The sequence below is a fragment of the Amblyomma americanum genome, chromosome 1, assembly GCF_052857255.1.
Source record: "Amblyomma americanum isolate KBUSLIRL-KWMA chromosome 1, ASM5285725v1, whole genome shotgun sequence".
Taxonomy (NCBI): domain Eukaryota; kingdom Metazoa; phylum Arthropoda; class Arachnida; order Ixodida; family Ixodidae; genus Amblyomma; species Amblyomma americanum.
This window is the reverse complement of record NC_135497.1, coordinates 521,170,877-521,184,308: the sequence shown is the minus strand read 5'-3', so window position 1 is coordinate 521,184,308 and position 13,432 is coordinate 521,170,877. Positions and strand designations below refer to the sequence as shown.

The following is a 13,432-nucleotide window of genomic DNA, read 5'->3' as shown; positions in this document are numbered from 1 at the left end:
CCTCGATCATCCTCAGATCTTCTCAGATCCTCCGACCTTCCCCCATCACCCTCCAATGAGTTCAAAAATATTGTAAATAATGCAAAATAAACCACCTGTACAGTTTCCTTCATAACCAAGTCCGACAACGTCATTCGGAGAAGAGACCTGCGGCGCTTAAAGAGTCAGCTCACGCATGACCCCTCACCTCCAACAACTGGTTGGCAGCAGCTGGGATGGACCGTGCGACATCGTACTTTCTCAACCGGTAAGCGTTTCGGCATTTTTCTATAGGATTCGCCAGGCTTCACATTGTGAGAGAATAATCTAGAATCACTGGGAAGTGTATGTCAATTGAGAAAGGGTTATCTGACGACATTTTGAAGATAGCATTGCCAAAGCGGTGAAAGCGTTGTCATGGATCTTATGAAATTGTCAATGTCGGACTTGCTGTTGTTATGCGAGGAACTGTCAATAGTAGTACAGGGAAAAACTACAAAACTCGAAATATGCAAGACAATTGAACAACACGTAGATGACGATCAGCTTGTAGATACGTGGAATTTGGTACAGGAAGAAAAAAGAAAAAGGGAAGCGGAATGAAAAAAGAGAAAGAATGGCAAAAGTGGGAAGCTGAAAAAGAGGAAAGAAATCTAAAGCGATTGCAGCTTGAAAGCGAAAATCGAAAAAAAGGCGAGAGTACTAGAACCGGGTCTCCTGAAAGAGCAAGCGATGTACAATCATAGAGAATGAACAGATTCATGCAGCCCTATGAAAGTGGAAGGGACATAGGATTGTACCTGGGAAACTTTGAGAGAATTTGCGAAAGGAAGACCTTTGCTCGCAATACATGGCCGCAACGGCTTCTGACACTCTTGCCATGTGAAATAGCTGAAGTCATAGCGAGACTTAGCACACAAGACGCAGCTGACTACGAAAAAGTCAAAGCCAGCCTGCTACAAAAGTACCGGCTGTCAGCCGAAGCTTTCCGGCAGCGCTTCAGGAACACAATGAAAAACGATAGCGAGGGCTATCCGGATTTCGCGTATGGCATAAACACGAATCTTCTAGAGTGGCTAAAAGGAGCAGAGGTTTATGAAAGCCGAGACAAAATCAACGAGTTTTTTTGCCTTGAGAAATTTTACCGAAGCATTCCCCAAGTGGTGAAACGTGGGTTCAAAACAGGGAAAAAGTCTACACAGTTGAAAGGGCCGCTGAGCTAGCGGAGGAGTACTTTTCGAGCTGAAGGTTGAACACTGAAGAGGGTGCGTCACACGCTCGAAACGCGATGCGAGATAAATGGCCTAGCAGAAAGACGGGAAGTGCTAGAAGTTCGGAGCAATCGGAGGCAACGAAGGTAGCGCCAGAAAAACGTGAAGAACAGGCGAAGAGACAGGAAGCAGACAAAGCTGCGAAAAAAGAGTTTGAGGCTAGTAGGCCATTTCGTTGCTACAACTGCAATGGTGTCGGGCACTTTGCACCCAAGTGTAAAAAGCAACGTTTGGTGTTCTCGTGCGTCAAGAATAACACCGAGAATCTAGAGCTCCTTAAGCCATACCTGCACGAGCTGCACGTTAACGGGAAACCGTGCAGGTTGCTTCGTGATAGCGCCGCGACGATGGACGTTGTCCACCCGTCTTACGTTTCAGTGGACGATTTTACGGGAGAAGTCACGTGGATAAAACAGGCAGTAGAAGAACACAGTGTATGCCTTCCCATAGCTAGAGTGAGAAGTTTTGGACCGTTTGGAGAGCTTATCATTGAGGCCTCAGTTTCGAAGGCCGTGCCACTTCAATATCCTTTCCTCTTCTCGAATAGATCAGACCAAATGCTACGCGAGAGAGGCCAGAAGTTTGGAAGCGGGGTGATACAAGCTTTGAAAAGGTCGAAAACTCCTCAGCTCGCATCTCAGCTAAGTCAGATTCCCGGACCTCAGGCAGCCAGAGACGCACCAGCAAGCATATCGTTGCAAACAAATGAGGAGGGAAGGGAACTAACGAGGAATGAAAGCCAGACAGCTGACTGAGCAGATGAGCGACCAAGGACTTCAACCAATAAGTCTGTAGAGGAGGCAGAAAACGCGGACGGATCCGTTTTATCTCCAACATCGCGTAGTTTTGATCGCCTTCTGCAGGTGAACAGGGAGTCCCTAATAAAATAACAGAAGCATGATCCCACTTTGGAAAGACTGCACCTTACAGCTAAAGAGGGCATCGCGAGACGCATCATAACGATGCATGAGAAGGGAGGCTTACTATATCGACACTACCAGGACAGAAAAGGCAAAACATATGATCAGCTGGTCGTGCCCGAAAAATACAGAGCGGACATTCTGAGTCTCTGCCACGGAAATGGCTGGGCAGGACATCTGGGAATCAATAAAACAAAGGAGCGGCTATTAATGGAATATTATTGGCCGGGTTGTTTCAAAGATGCAGAACGCTACGTAAAATCATGCGATGCGTGCCAACGCGTGGGCAAGCCGGGAGAGGCATGGAAGGCTCCACTGAAAATTGTTCCATTGATCTCGGAACCCATCCGCCGGCTTGTAATTGACACAGTAGGCCCTTTTGCCTAAAACGAAATCAGGCTATAAGTACTTGCTTACTATGCTATGTCCCGCCACAAAATTTCCCGAAGCAATTCCGTTGAAGGACTTGAGCTCCACAGAAATTGTTGACGCCCTTTTGTCAGTGTTCGCGAGAATAGGATTTCCGGCCGAAATCCAAGCCGATCAGGCGACAGTCTTTACAAGCGCCTTGACGACCACATTCCTAGAAAGATGCGGACTAAGACTGTTACACAGCTCGGTGTACCATCCGCAGTCCAACAGTGTAGAGAAATGGCATTTGGTGCTGAAGCGTGTGCTACGCGCTCTCTGTTATGAGCATAAAGCAGACGGGGAGGATTGTCTGCCGGCCACACTTTTTGCCTTACGAACAGTCCCCCACGAATCTACGGGGTTTACGCCAGCAGAACTCGCGTACGGAAGAGCCCTCCGCTCTCCCCTCCGAATGCTGAGAGAAATGTGGGAAGGGACAGGAGAGAACCAGACAGTGGTTGAGTACATGCTTCGGCTACTGGACCGCCTTAACAACACGAGAGAATTAGTAAATCGAAATATGAAAGCTGCCCTGGAGGCCGCCAAGGTCTATTATGACAAAAACGTGCGCCTTCGAGGTTTCACCGCGGGCAATCGCGTGATGATCCTCCGGCCGTCGAGAAAAAACGAGTTGGAAGTTCACTGGGATGGTCCAGTAGAAGTGTTGCAAAAACTATCGGAGATGAATTACGCGCTAAGGGTTCCAGGCAGGGGAAAGCAGGTGAGAATCTATCATTTCAATCTGATGAAGCCGTTCGTGGAACGCAGCAGGATCGTCAATCTGACTCTAAATGAACCAGAAGAGCTGGACAGCGAGAGTCAGGGTTGGAAGGGAGGTGCGGGTCCTAAGCGGGACCCAGGTCGACACGCTAAAGCAGTTGTTGAGCGAATTCGCTCACCTATTTAGCAGTCGCCCGGGAAAGACACACCTCCTGACACACGAAATCGAGCTCACCTCTGATGAGCCGGTACGGTCGAAACCCTATAGGTTATCACCGCGGCAAAACGAAATGATGGACGTGAAAACTCAGCGCATGTTGCAGTTAGGGGTTGTAGAGCCAGCGGAAAGTGACTATACCTCACTGCTAATTTTTGTTGAGGCCCCAGGGAAAGATCCTCGTCTCTACGTGGATTATAGAAGGCTGAATGCAATTACCAGGGATCAGCTATACCCGATTCCCCTTATAGAGGAAAGGATAGACAGGGTGAGCGGCGCGAAATTCATTTCCACCCTTGATCTGTTACGGGTATATTGGCAAGTTCCCCTCTCAGAAAGCGCGAGCAGGCATGCCGCTTTCATCTCCACAGCGGGCACCTTTCGACCCTTAATGCTTAGTTTTGGGTTGAAGAATGCCCCCTACAGCTTCTCTAAACTCACGGACATCGTACTGAAGTACATGCAGTGCTTTGCACTCCCCTATTTAGACGATGTGGCTATTTTTCGGAAACCTGGAAAAAGCATCTAGAACACCTAAGGACCGTGTTTTCCAGTTTACGACAGGCTGGACTGACACTGAAGGCAGAAAAGTGTAGATTTGGTTGCGCGCAGGTGAAGTACATGGGCCACTTTGTATGCCAGGGAACTAGGTGCCCATCCGAGTTAAAGATTGCCCCGATCGCAGCATTTCCGCAACACGGAAAAAACGTACATTCGCTCCTTTTTGGGATTAGTTGGGTACTACAAGCGATATATTCCTAACTACTCCCAGCGGGTTAGTCCCATAACTGATGCCTTGCGAAAGGGACCACCTACTAACGTAAGTTGGGATAACCAAAAAACACGCCTTCAAAAGCCTGAAGGAAGCACTCATGTCCCGACATTTGCTCAGGACCCCTGACTATGGGAAAGAGTTCATAGTCCAGTGTAATGCCAGTGATAAAGGTCTGGGTGCTGTCTTAGGCCAAGTTGGCTATGACCATGAAGAACACCCAGTTCTGTACATCAGCCGCAAACTGACCAGTAGAGAGGAAGCATACAGTGCTTCCGAAAATAGTGCGCGTGTTTAGTTTGGGCAGCGAAGAAGTTGTCGTGTTACCTGTATGGAGCAAAGTTTGTATTTGAGACTGACCATTGTCCTTTAACGTGGCAGCGACAGATTTCCCCCCAAAATGGTCGCTTGCTCAGATGGAGTCTGGCTCTCCAAAAGTACAATTTCTCGGTGCGTTATAAGAAGGGGAAACTGCACGGAAATGCTGATGGCTTGAGCAGACTGATGTAAGCGGGAGAACTAAGATGAATCTCCTCCTGTGTGAGTGTTTTTTACTTTGTTCCGAGTAGTCCGGCTGTGGCAGTTTCAAAAGGGGATAATTCGCGCTCAGTCGGCAAAAAATTACCCCAAATTTAAACGCAATTTTTTTTAATTGTATTGTTGTCAATGGAAGAAGCCTGGTGATTCTTTGGCGAATTCCGTGCGCTTGCAGGTGGGGAAGTGCTTTGATGTTTGGAACGCCCCACCTGCACTTTCCTCTCTTGGTGGTGCTTTGTGTTCCGCCTTGGGGGCAATGATATTGCAATCCAGGGGACCAACACGAACGCCATCTCATCTCTTCCTGCCCAGCGGTCGTCAACGCTGGACATTCGAGATTTTTCGGGCCGCGGAGGAGCTGCAAGGTTTCTGGACACTACACAGCGATAGGCATCTTGGTTCCCACGGGGGGTCGTCTCCTGGTTTATTGGATTCGAGACGGAGGATTTTGCTGCCGTTTGTAAACAACATTGTTCCCGGAAGATCGACCGTGCGGCACGGAGGCAGTTAGCGGCCGCCAGAACCAAGTAGGGGTGGTTCACCCCTTCATCTGTGCCTGCTCGCCGGCGACTCGCCCATTCGGACTTCCCGGAAGACGTGTTCGGCTTGACAGCGTGAGAACTGTCGTTCGGACGCGAAGACAACGCTCTCTCTGGTGGGAGCGATTTTCCAGCGGCACCCTCTCTCTCCGGCGAGGCTTGTGACGAGGGCGTGTCCCTGTGTGAAGTGGTGTGTGTGTGTGTGTGTGTGTGTGTGTGTGTGTGTGTGTGTGTGTGTGTGTGTGTGTGTGTGTGTGTGTGTGTGTGTGTGTGTGTGTGTGTGTGTGTGTGTGTGTGTGTGTGTGTGTGTGTGTGTGTGTGTGTGTGTGTGTGTGTGTGTGTGTACGACAACGCAAGTTAGGCCACGCCCAACCTGCGAAGACCTCCTCGAACCTGGGGAATCCTAGTTAGCCGAACCTTTTTAAACCAGACGGCGAGTGCCGTGAGGAAGGAATCCTCGATCATCCGCAGATCTTCTCAGATCCTCCGGCCTTCCCCCATCATCCTCCAATGGGTTCCAAAATCTTTTAAATAATGTAAAATAAACCCCTTGTACAGTTTCCTTTATAACCAAGTCCGACAACGTCATTCGGAGAAGGGACCTGCGGCGCTGAAAGAGCCAGCTCACTAAAGGAACCCTCATCCCCAACACCACCAACTACCTAGCAACGATCCGCCCCTTGCGCTGGAGGACGTGCGTGAGGCCATTCACGAACATCTCCGAAAGCAGCACTCCGACCCACGCATCGCAGGAGGTGAGCGCATCGACAGTATCACCGGCTGTCGCGGACTTACACGGTCACAACGTGCAATGATTCTCAGCGCGCGCTTTGGCTGCGTGTGGCCCGGGGAACTACGGGTGCGTCACAGAATCGCGACGAGTGATGTGTGGGACGGATGCGGTTCAGTGGAAACACTAGAACACCTGCTCCTTCACTGTGCCGCGTTAGCCGATGCTCGTGACCTATAGGGCGCAGGGCATACTACCAGACTCCATGGAGAAGCTATTGTGGCCGCAGGGCACTGCGCGCACTTGTTAACGAACATTGGTGAGCCTCTGTGCATTCCTCGAACACACGGGCTTGACGTCCCGTCTTTTCTCCGTCAGGTAGTTACACGCAGTGACCGAACGCCCCGCGAGTTTTACCTTGAACGATTAAAAACTGGACGCCCCACTCCAGTTGTAGCCCACACAGTGCTGTGCGCGTGTGTTATTAATTCCTCTAAAATGAACTAATCACGCGCACAACCTGGACACATTTCTTATTGTGTAAATAGTTTGTACATATTAGTTCTCCCCTGTCATCTCTTCCTGACCCCTCACCTCTTTCATTTCATTTCTCCATTCTGCCTGCTACCCTTTCTTTCCGCTGCCCCCGCTCAGGTTCTTCAGTAGTGATGGCAGATGCCGGGTCTAGCAAAAATCTTTTCCTTGCTTTTTACTATTATTTTAATAAACAACCACTAATACCACCACCATAAAAACGAAGCCGCCGCCGTCGGGTTCGAACGTAGGTAACCGGGGGCAGGTTAAAGATCACAGGGTGGTCGAAATAATTCCTAAGCCCTCTATTACGGCACCTCACTCTTGCATTCTTCTTTCTCTTCCTCCTTTATTCCTTCCCTTAGGGCGCGGTTGAGATATCCAACGATATATGAGACAGATACTGCGCCATTTCCTTTCCCAAGAAACGAATATTATAATCACATACCTCTTCTACCGGTTGGATATGGAAATTTTCGAGAATTACGTGTACCAAAACAGGGCAGCACCTCCTGGGAAAGTGGGCAGCTTAGTTGTGCTTTAAGCTACGAGGCGGGGTAGTAGTGACACATATGCGCTGCATGCGTTAGCATTGACAACTTTGTGGCAGAAACGCGGCACTGAATGTACGGGCCGTATGCGTATATTGCGTTCATTGGCGATGGCGTTGACAACGTTCTATAATGATTTTGAGGAAAGGAAGAGCGGATAACTGGCTCCCAGGGTCAGTGGATGCCTCAACCTCGCTTTGAGGTAGGTGGCCGTGGTGAGGGAGAGATGTGGGCGGCATGCATTACCGCTGACAAAGTTGCGGCAGACACGCGGCGCTGCAGGAATAGGCCGAAGCGTTCATTGCGTTGCGTCAGAGTGGAAGGAAAATTTTTCATATAGCGCCATCAAAACGAAGTCGCCGCGGTCTTTTCCAAAACCAACCACAGCGCCTTGGTTTTGATGAAGGCGAAACGTTTAGGCGCCCGTGGGTTGTGCTTTGTCAGTGAATGTTAAAGATTCCCAATTTATAGAAATTATTCCAGAGCGCTCCTGTACGGCACCTCTTCTTTTCTTCCTTCTTTCACTACCTCAATTATCTCTTCTCATACAACGCGGTTCAGGTGTCCGCCCATATGGGAGACAGATACTGCGACTTTTCTTTTTCCTAAAACCAATTTTCAATTTTCAAGCGACAGTTAAACTGCCATTCAAAATTTTAGTGTAGGCAGAATATAGTAAGCAGTAGCGAAGCTTCGCAGCCAGCGACAAATTGCGACGAGAATTATGATGAACTGGACAACGGCACGTGGCGCCGTCTCCAGCAACGAGGTGGCGCACGAGCTAGCCTGAGGTTCATACCACAGGGCTAGTGAGGACTCCCTCGGGCAAGAGCGGTCAACTCATGGCAAAATATGCGAAAATTACTCACCATTGCCGATCAAAAGGAAGGCTGGTGCCCCCACCAGACCCGTCTTTAAATAACACGCAGGCAGTCGCGTCGAGATGACTCGAAACGTACTCTTACCCATTCCCGATACTGGCGAACCATATTTTCTCGGTGGTAAGATCAGAGGAGTGTACAAACTGCGGGTTAAGAGGGTCCCTCGAGGATATATTCTGGGAATGCCCTAATTGTACTTGAGAGCGCTGAATATCAATTCTAAAGAATCCTGGGAGAACCTGCTGCTTGGTTTGCACCCTGACCTGCAGCTCCGCCTCGTCTGACTGGCTGCATTGGCCGCCGGGGCACAAGACCTCCCAGCCTGCATCTAAAGCGATGCCTTCTACCTCGCCGGCCTATTGCCCAGGGAGTTGGAGGAATACCAGTTGTGCCGGAAAATATAATTATTTCCTCCTCCTCCTCAGCATTGATGGCAACTGACGGGACTAGCGAAAAATTGTCTGCTTCTTTTTTTATAATTTTTAAATATACCACTTGCACTAATTCCTCCTCCTCCTCTTGAACTGAACAGTCTGTGTAGCCGTGTATTTCGGCTGTTGGAGATGATAATGAGTAATTAATTTCTTGTTACCAATCTACTCCACCTTGCGGGATTTCTTTGACTTATGACTAACATTATATTGCAGATATAGTGCGTTGCCACTTACAGTGGCCATTCCTCGTATTTGGGCGTCGTGTGGATGGATGGAAACCACTTTCATTAGAAAAAAAAGGAAAAAAGTCGTTCAGGGTGCTCTCCTAATACTCCAGGAGTCCACTGGCTTGTGCCTCACATAAGGCCCGATTCACCAGCTATTTCTGGCGGGCGGAGCGGTCCGTAAAGCTGCCTTCCAGGAAGAATGAGTGGGATTGAGGATGGGAGGTACTGCCTGTGGGGAAGGATATTCCCAAAGGTAGTGGAAAATTGAAGATCTGGGCACGCCACAGGTGTTACAATGAAGAGGAAAGGTGGCGTGAAAGCAGGGGAGACGGTAGGGTCAATCAAAGCAGCCCGCATGTAATTGTCGCCATGTGGCGCTGGATAAGGGCGACAAAGCACTGTGGGGTGATGGTAATGTCATGCGGCTGATTTTGCAGAATGCGGTGATTTGATGATATGTATAAAAGACTAATGAAGCTTCTTGTGCAGGGTCGGGTGCCTGATCGTCCGAGGTCCCGAGGAAAGTTCTCGGGCCAACGCATGATCGCGCTCATTACCGGGAACAGAGGCATGCCCAGGGATCCACGACAGAGTAACCGTCCGGTCGAGAGATGTGGCTGTGGCGAGAGCATGGTGTCTGGCCTGCCTCGTCACGCCCTTTAGGTATTGGCTGAATGCGGCCAGGGAATCTGTGCAAATTTCGGTTATGTTTTTGTCAATGATGGTGTGGGCCAGCGCAAGTGCGATTGCGGCTCTTTCTGCCCCTGCAGGAGAATTAGTACAGATAGTGGCGGCGCCCCCCCCCCAGAGAAGTCTTCATACGCTGCGACTGCCGTGAAGAATCCTACCTTAGAATTTTCTGCCACGTCGATATAAACGACATCGGAGCGGTTGCTGTATGTTTTGGTGTAACATCTCGCTAGAGCCTGCTGCCTACCTTGATGTAGGCTAGAGCTCATATTGCGCGGTAAGGGCTTCTGATATATGTGATTCTGCGTGCGTAGAGAAATCATGTAAGGTGTAGAATTGTTGGTGTTGGAATGGGTGGATTGAGACGGACCTGTCACAGTAGGCATAGTCAAGTTTCCATGCGACTCAGGCGGACTAATTGGTTGGTGCGTTGATCCTCTATTAATTCTACATTTTCTAGCTGCGAAAGAAAAGAGAAGGCTGAAATCGCCCTGCGCTCAAGATCACAGCAGCCGAATGAGAGCGTCGCGATGTTCATAGAGGACATGACGCGACTGTTCAATCTGGCCGACCCTGCTCTGCCCGAAGCCCAAAAAGTACGCCACTTAGTGCGCGGCGTAAAAGAGCAGCTATTTCCCGGACTGGTTCGCGACCCGCCACGAAATGTGTCCGACTTCACCTAAGAGGCAATGGGTATCGAGCGCTCTCTGCAGGAACGGGGCGCCCACTACGGACGTCAGGCTACTGTAGCAGCCGCTTCCCACTACACACCTATGTCGCTGCCCGCCAAGGATCTTCGGAAACTTGTAAGAAGCCTTGTGAGCGAGGAACTGGCAAAACTTCGCTTTGAAGCTCCATAGGTCAGCTTCGCTGCCGTAACGGACGTGGTGCGGAAGAAATCCGACGAGTTGCGCAGCCACCTCCAGCTCCACACCCGGCGCCCTCCGTTATGATGTACAGAAAGGCGCTACAAAGTCCCGGGGCAGTGATGCGAGCCTTTTCCCCCGTCGCTCGAGCCATACCTGCAGGAGCCAGTCGTAACTGTACTCTCCGTGCCGCAGGAGTTCTGCCTATCAGTGAGCAAAGCGCACGTTTGGCGTACGCCAAACAATCGGCCGCTCTGTTACTACTGCAAGGAGCCCGGCCACATCCTCCGCCACTGCCCCTACCGCAGAATGGGTTTAAAGGGGTTTTCACCTGACGCACCTCGACCACGCTACGGTGAAAGACCACGATATATCAAACAATACTTGGCTGATAGCGTGGAATCTTCGACCTCGCAGTGACCCCCCAGTCCCGATTGCCATCCCCAAGGCGGTTCTTTTCGCCCGGCCACCCGTCATCCTCTGGCCAGTTCAGAGCCGCGTCCCCACGTCGGGAAAACTGAAGACGGCGTCCTCCGGGGGTAGGGCTGCCGCTACAGGACCGAGTCAAGATCCTCCACCCGACGGATCGCCGTGATGCCACGACCGACGACGACCCGAACCGACGACCTTGACGACGCGCTGCGACCGACTGGTCTACGCCGAAATACCGGTATCCGCCGACAAACACGACGTTATCGCACTCGTGGATACCGACGCCGATTTTTCTGTATTCAGCAACAGGACTTGTCGGGCTAGTTGGTTGATCATAATGCAAAAAAGACGAACTGCGCAACAAGAACACGGACGAAAGGGAGGCAGACACACACTAACGCAGTTAGTGTGTGTCTGCCTCCCTTTCGTCCGTGTTCTTGTTGCGCAGTTCGTCTTTTTTGCATTGTATTCAGCAGACAGCCACGGTCTTGAGGAAGGTTCTCATCCCTTGGTCTGGGCCACAGATCCGGACAGCTGATGACCACGTGGTAACTCCGATCGGTGTCTGCACTTCGCGAATCCAGATCCGCGGTGTTACTTTCTCTGGCTGCTTTGCTGTGTTACCCGAGTGCTTCAAAGACCTCATACTCGGTTTGGATTTCATGCAAGAGTACGGTGCCGTTATCAACCTCCAGGAGCTAATAGTGCCGTTTTATACCCAAGGCCCTTTTGACGACAATACCGAGCTAAGCAGGGCTTAGTTATGGTCTGTGACGACCCCATATTGATCCCGTGCAGAGCAAGCATGTTTGTCACCGTCGAGTGTAATAACAGCACCAACACGCGTGGATCTTTGAAACCAACATCTCACTGCTCCTGTGTTGGCAAGTCTGTGTAGCTCGCGGAATTATTGAATTTAACAGTGTGCGAACCGAACTTTTAGTGACCAATTTTGGTTCTTTACCCCAGTGTTTGCCTGGCAAAACAGCTATAGGGTATTTCGAAGAACTTAGCGAATTCACGGGACAGCACTCGCTGTCCGAAATCCCGGCGTCAGTGGAGGCACCGGCCGCTCCCATAAATACCGACGTGAACCCGAACCTCCCAGCTAATCAGAAACGCTGCCACGAGAGCATTATCGAATCTTTCCACGACTGTTTTGCCTCGACCTCCAAGTTTGGGCAGACTCCGCTCATAAAGCACCGCATTATAGTTTACGCAAACCAGCGACCGTTATGCCTTATCGGATCTCTTCGATAGAACGGAATGCTATTCGCTGACAAATTCAAGAAATGCTTCAAGACGACTTGATACCACCGTCGACGAGCCCGTGGGCATCGCCTGTTGTTCTAGTGGCGAAGAAAAGCGGAACCCTACGGTTCTGTGTTGATTACAAACGTCTAAATAAAGTCACCAAAAAACACGTTTATCCTCTGCCACGCATTGATGACTCCCTGGACCGGCTACGCCACGCCACGTAATTCTCGTCAGTAGATTTACGCAGTGGCTATTGGCAAATCGAGGTGGACGAACGCGACCGGGAAGAGACCGCCTTTATTACACGGGATGGTCTGTACGAATTCCAGGTGCTTCCTTTCGGCCTGTACTCGGCTCCTGCTACCTTTCTGCGGATGATGGACACCCTGCTTGCCGATCTAAAATGGCAGTCCTCCCTAGTGTACCTAGAAGACGTAGTCATCTTCTCCGCCGCGTTCGAAGAGCACCTGAGGCGCCTGCGCGCTGAGTTCGCAGCAATTCGTTCGGCCGGTCTTTCCCTCAAGCCCGAAAAGTGTCACTTCGCTTTCCAGGAGTTGAAGCTTCTCGGCCACATTATGAGCGATAGGGGACTCCGCCCTGACCCCAAAAAGACAACCGCCGTCACTTCTTTTTTTGTGCTAACCGATAAGCGCAGTGCGCGCGGCTTTCTGGGTCTCTTCGCCTATTTTCGGCGTTTTGTGCCGAACTTCTCCCAGACCGCCAAGCCCCTCATTCGCCTCACGAAAGATGCCGGACCGTTCCTCTGGCGCCAGGAGCAACAACCGGCCTTCGAAGACCTGCGCACTCGTCTCTAGAGTGCTCCCATCCTTGGCCACTGCGATCAGTCATCCGACACTCAACTTCACACCGACGCCAGTAACATCGGCCTCGGTGCGGTCATTGTGCAGTGACAGGATGGTATCGGACGTGTCATCACATGCGCTAGTGGCAAATTGTCACGCTCGGAGGCGAACTATACTACTGAAAAAGAATGCCTGGCAACTCTGTGGGCAGTGACCAAATTTCGCCCCTATTTACACGGCCGTCGTTTTATAGTCGTCAGTGATCACCGTTCGCTTTGTTGGCTTGCAAACCTCAAAGATCTCTTAAGACGGCTGGCACGCTATAGCCTTCGCCTTCAAAAGTTCGATGTCACCATCATTTAAAAGTCCGGTAGGAAGCACAGTGATGCCGACTGTCTGTCTTGTGCACCTATAGAGGATAACCGAGCTGATCCCGACGAAGATTCTATTTTTCTCGGCGCCATCTCTACGTCCGTCCTCACTCAACACCGAAGGGACGACAGTGACTTACGGCCTCTCATTGAGTATCTTGAAGGAAGCGCTGCGTCGCCCCCGCGAATCTTCTCACGTGGACTGTCATCGTTCTGATTGCGTGATGGCGTTCTGAATAAGAAAAACTACAACCCGACGGAAGCTGCCTATCTGCTCGTCGTACCTGCGG

At 50.7% G+C, this 13,432-nt stretch overlaps 1 pseudogene; it reads left to right on the top strand.

The window, feature by feature from the left end:
* The first annotated feature begins 1,597 nt into the window (after positions 1-1,597).
* On the top strand, positions 1,598-12,783 carry LOC144128696 (uncharacterized; annotated as a pseudogene).
* Positions 12,784-13,432: the final 649 nt, after the last annotated feature.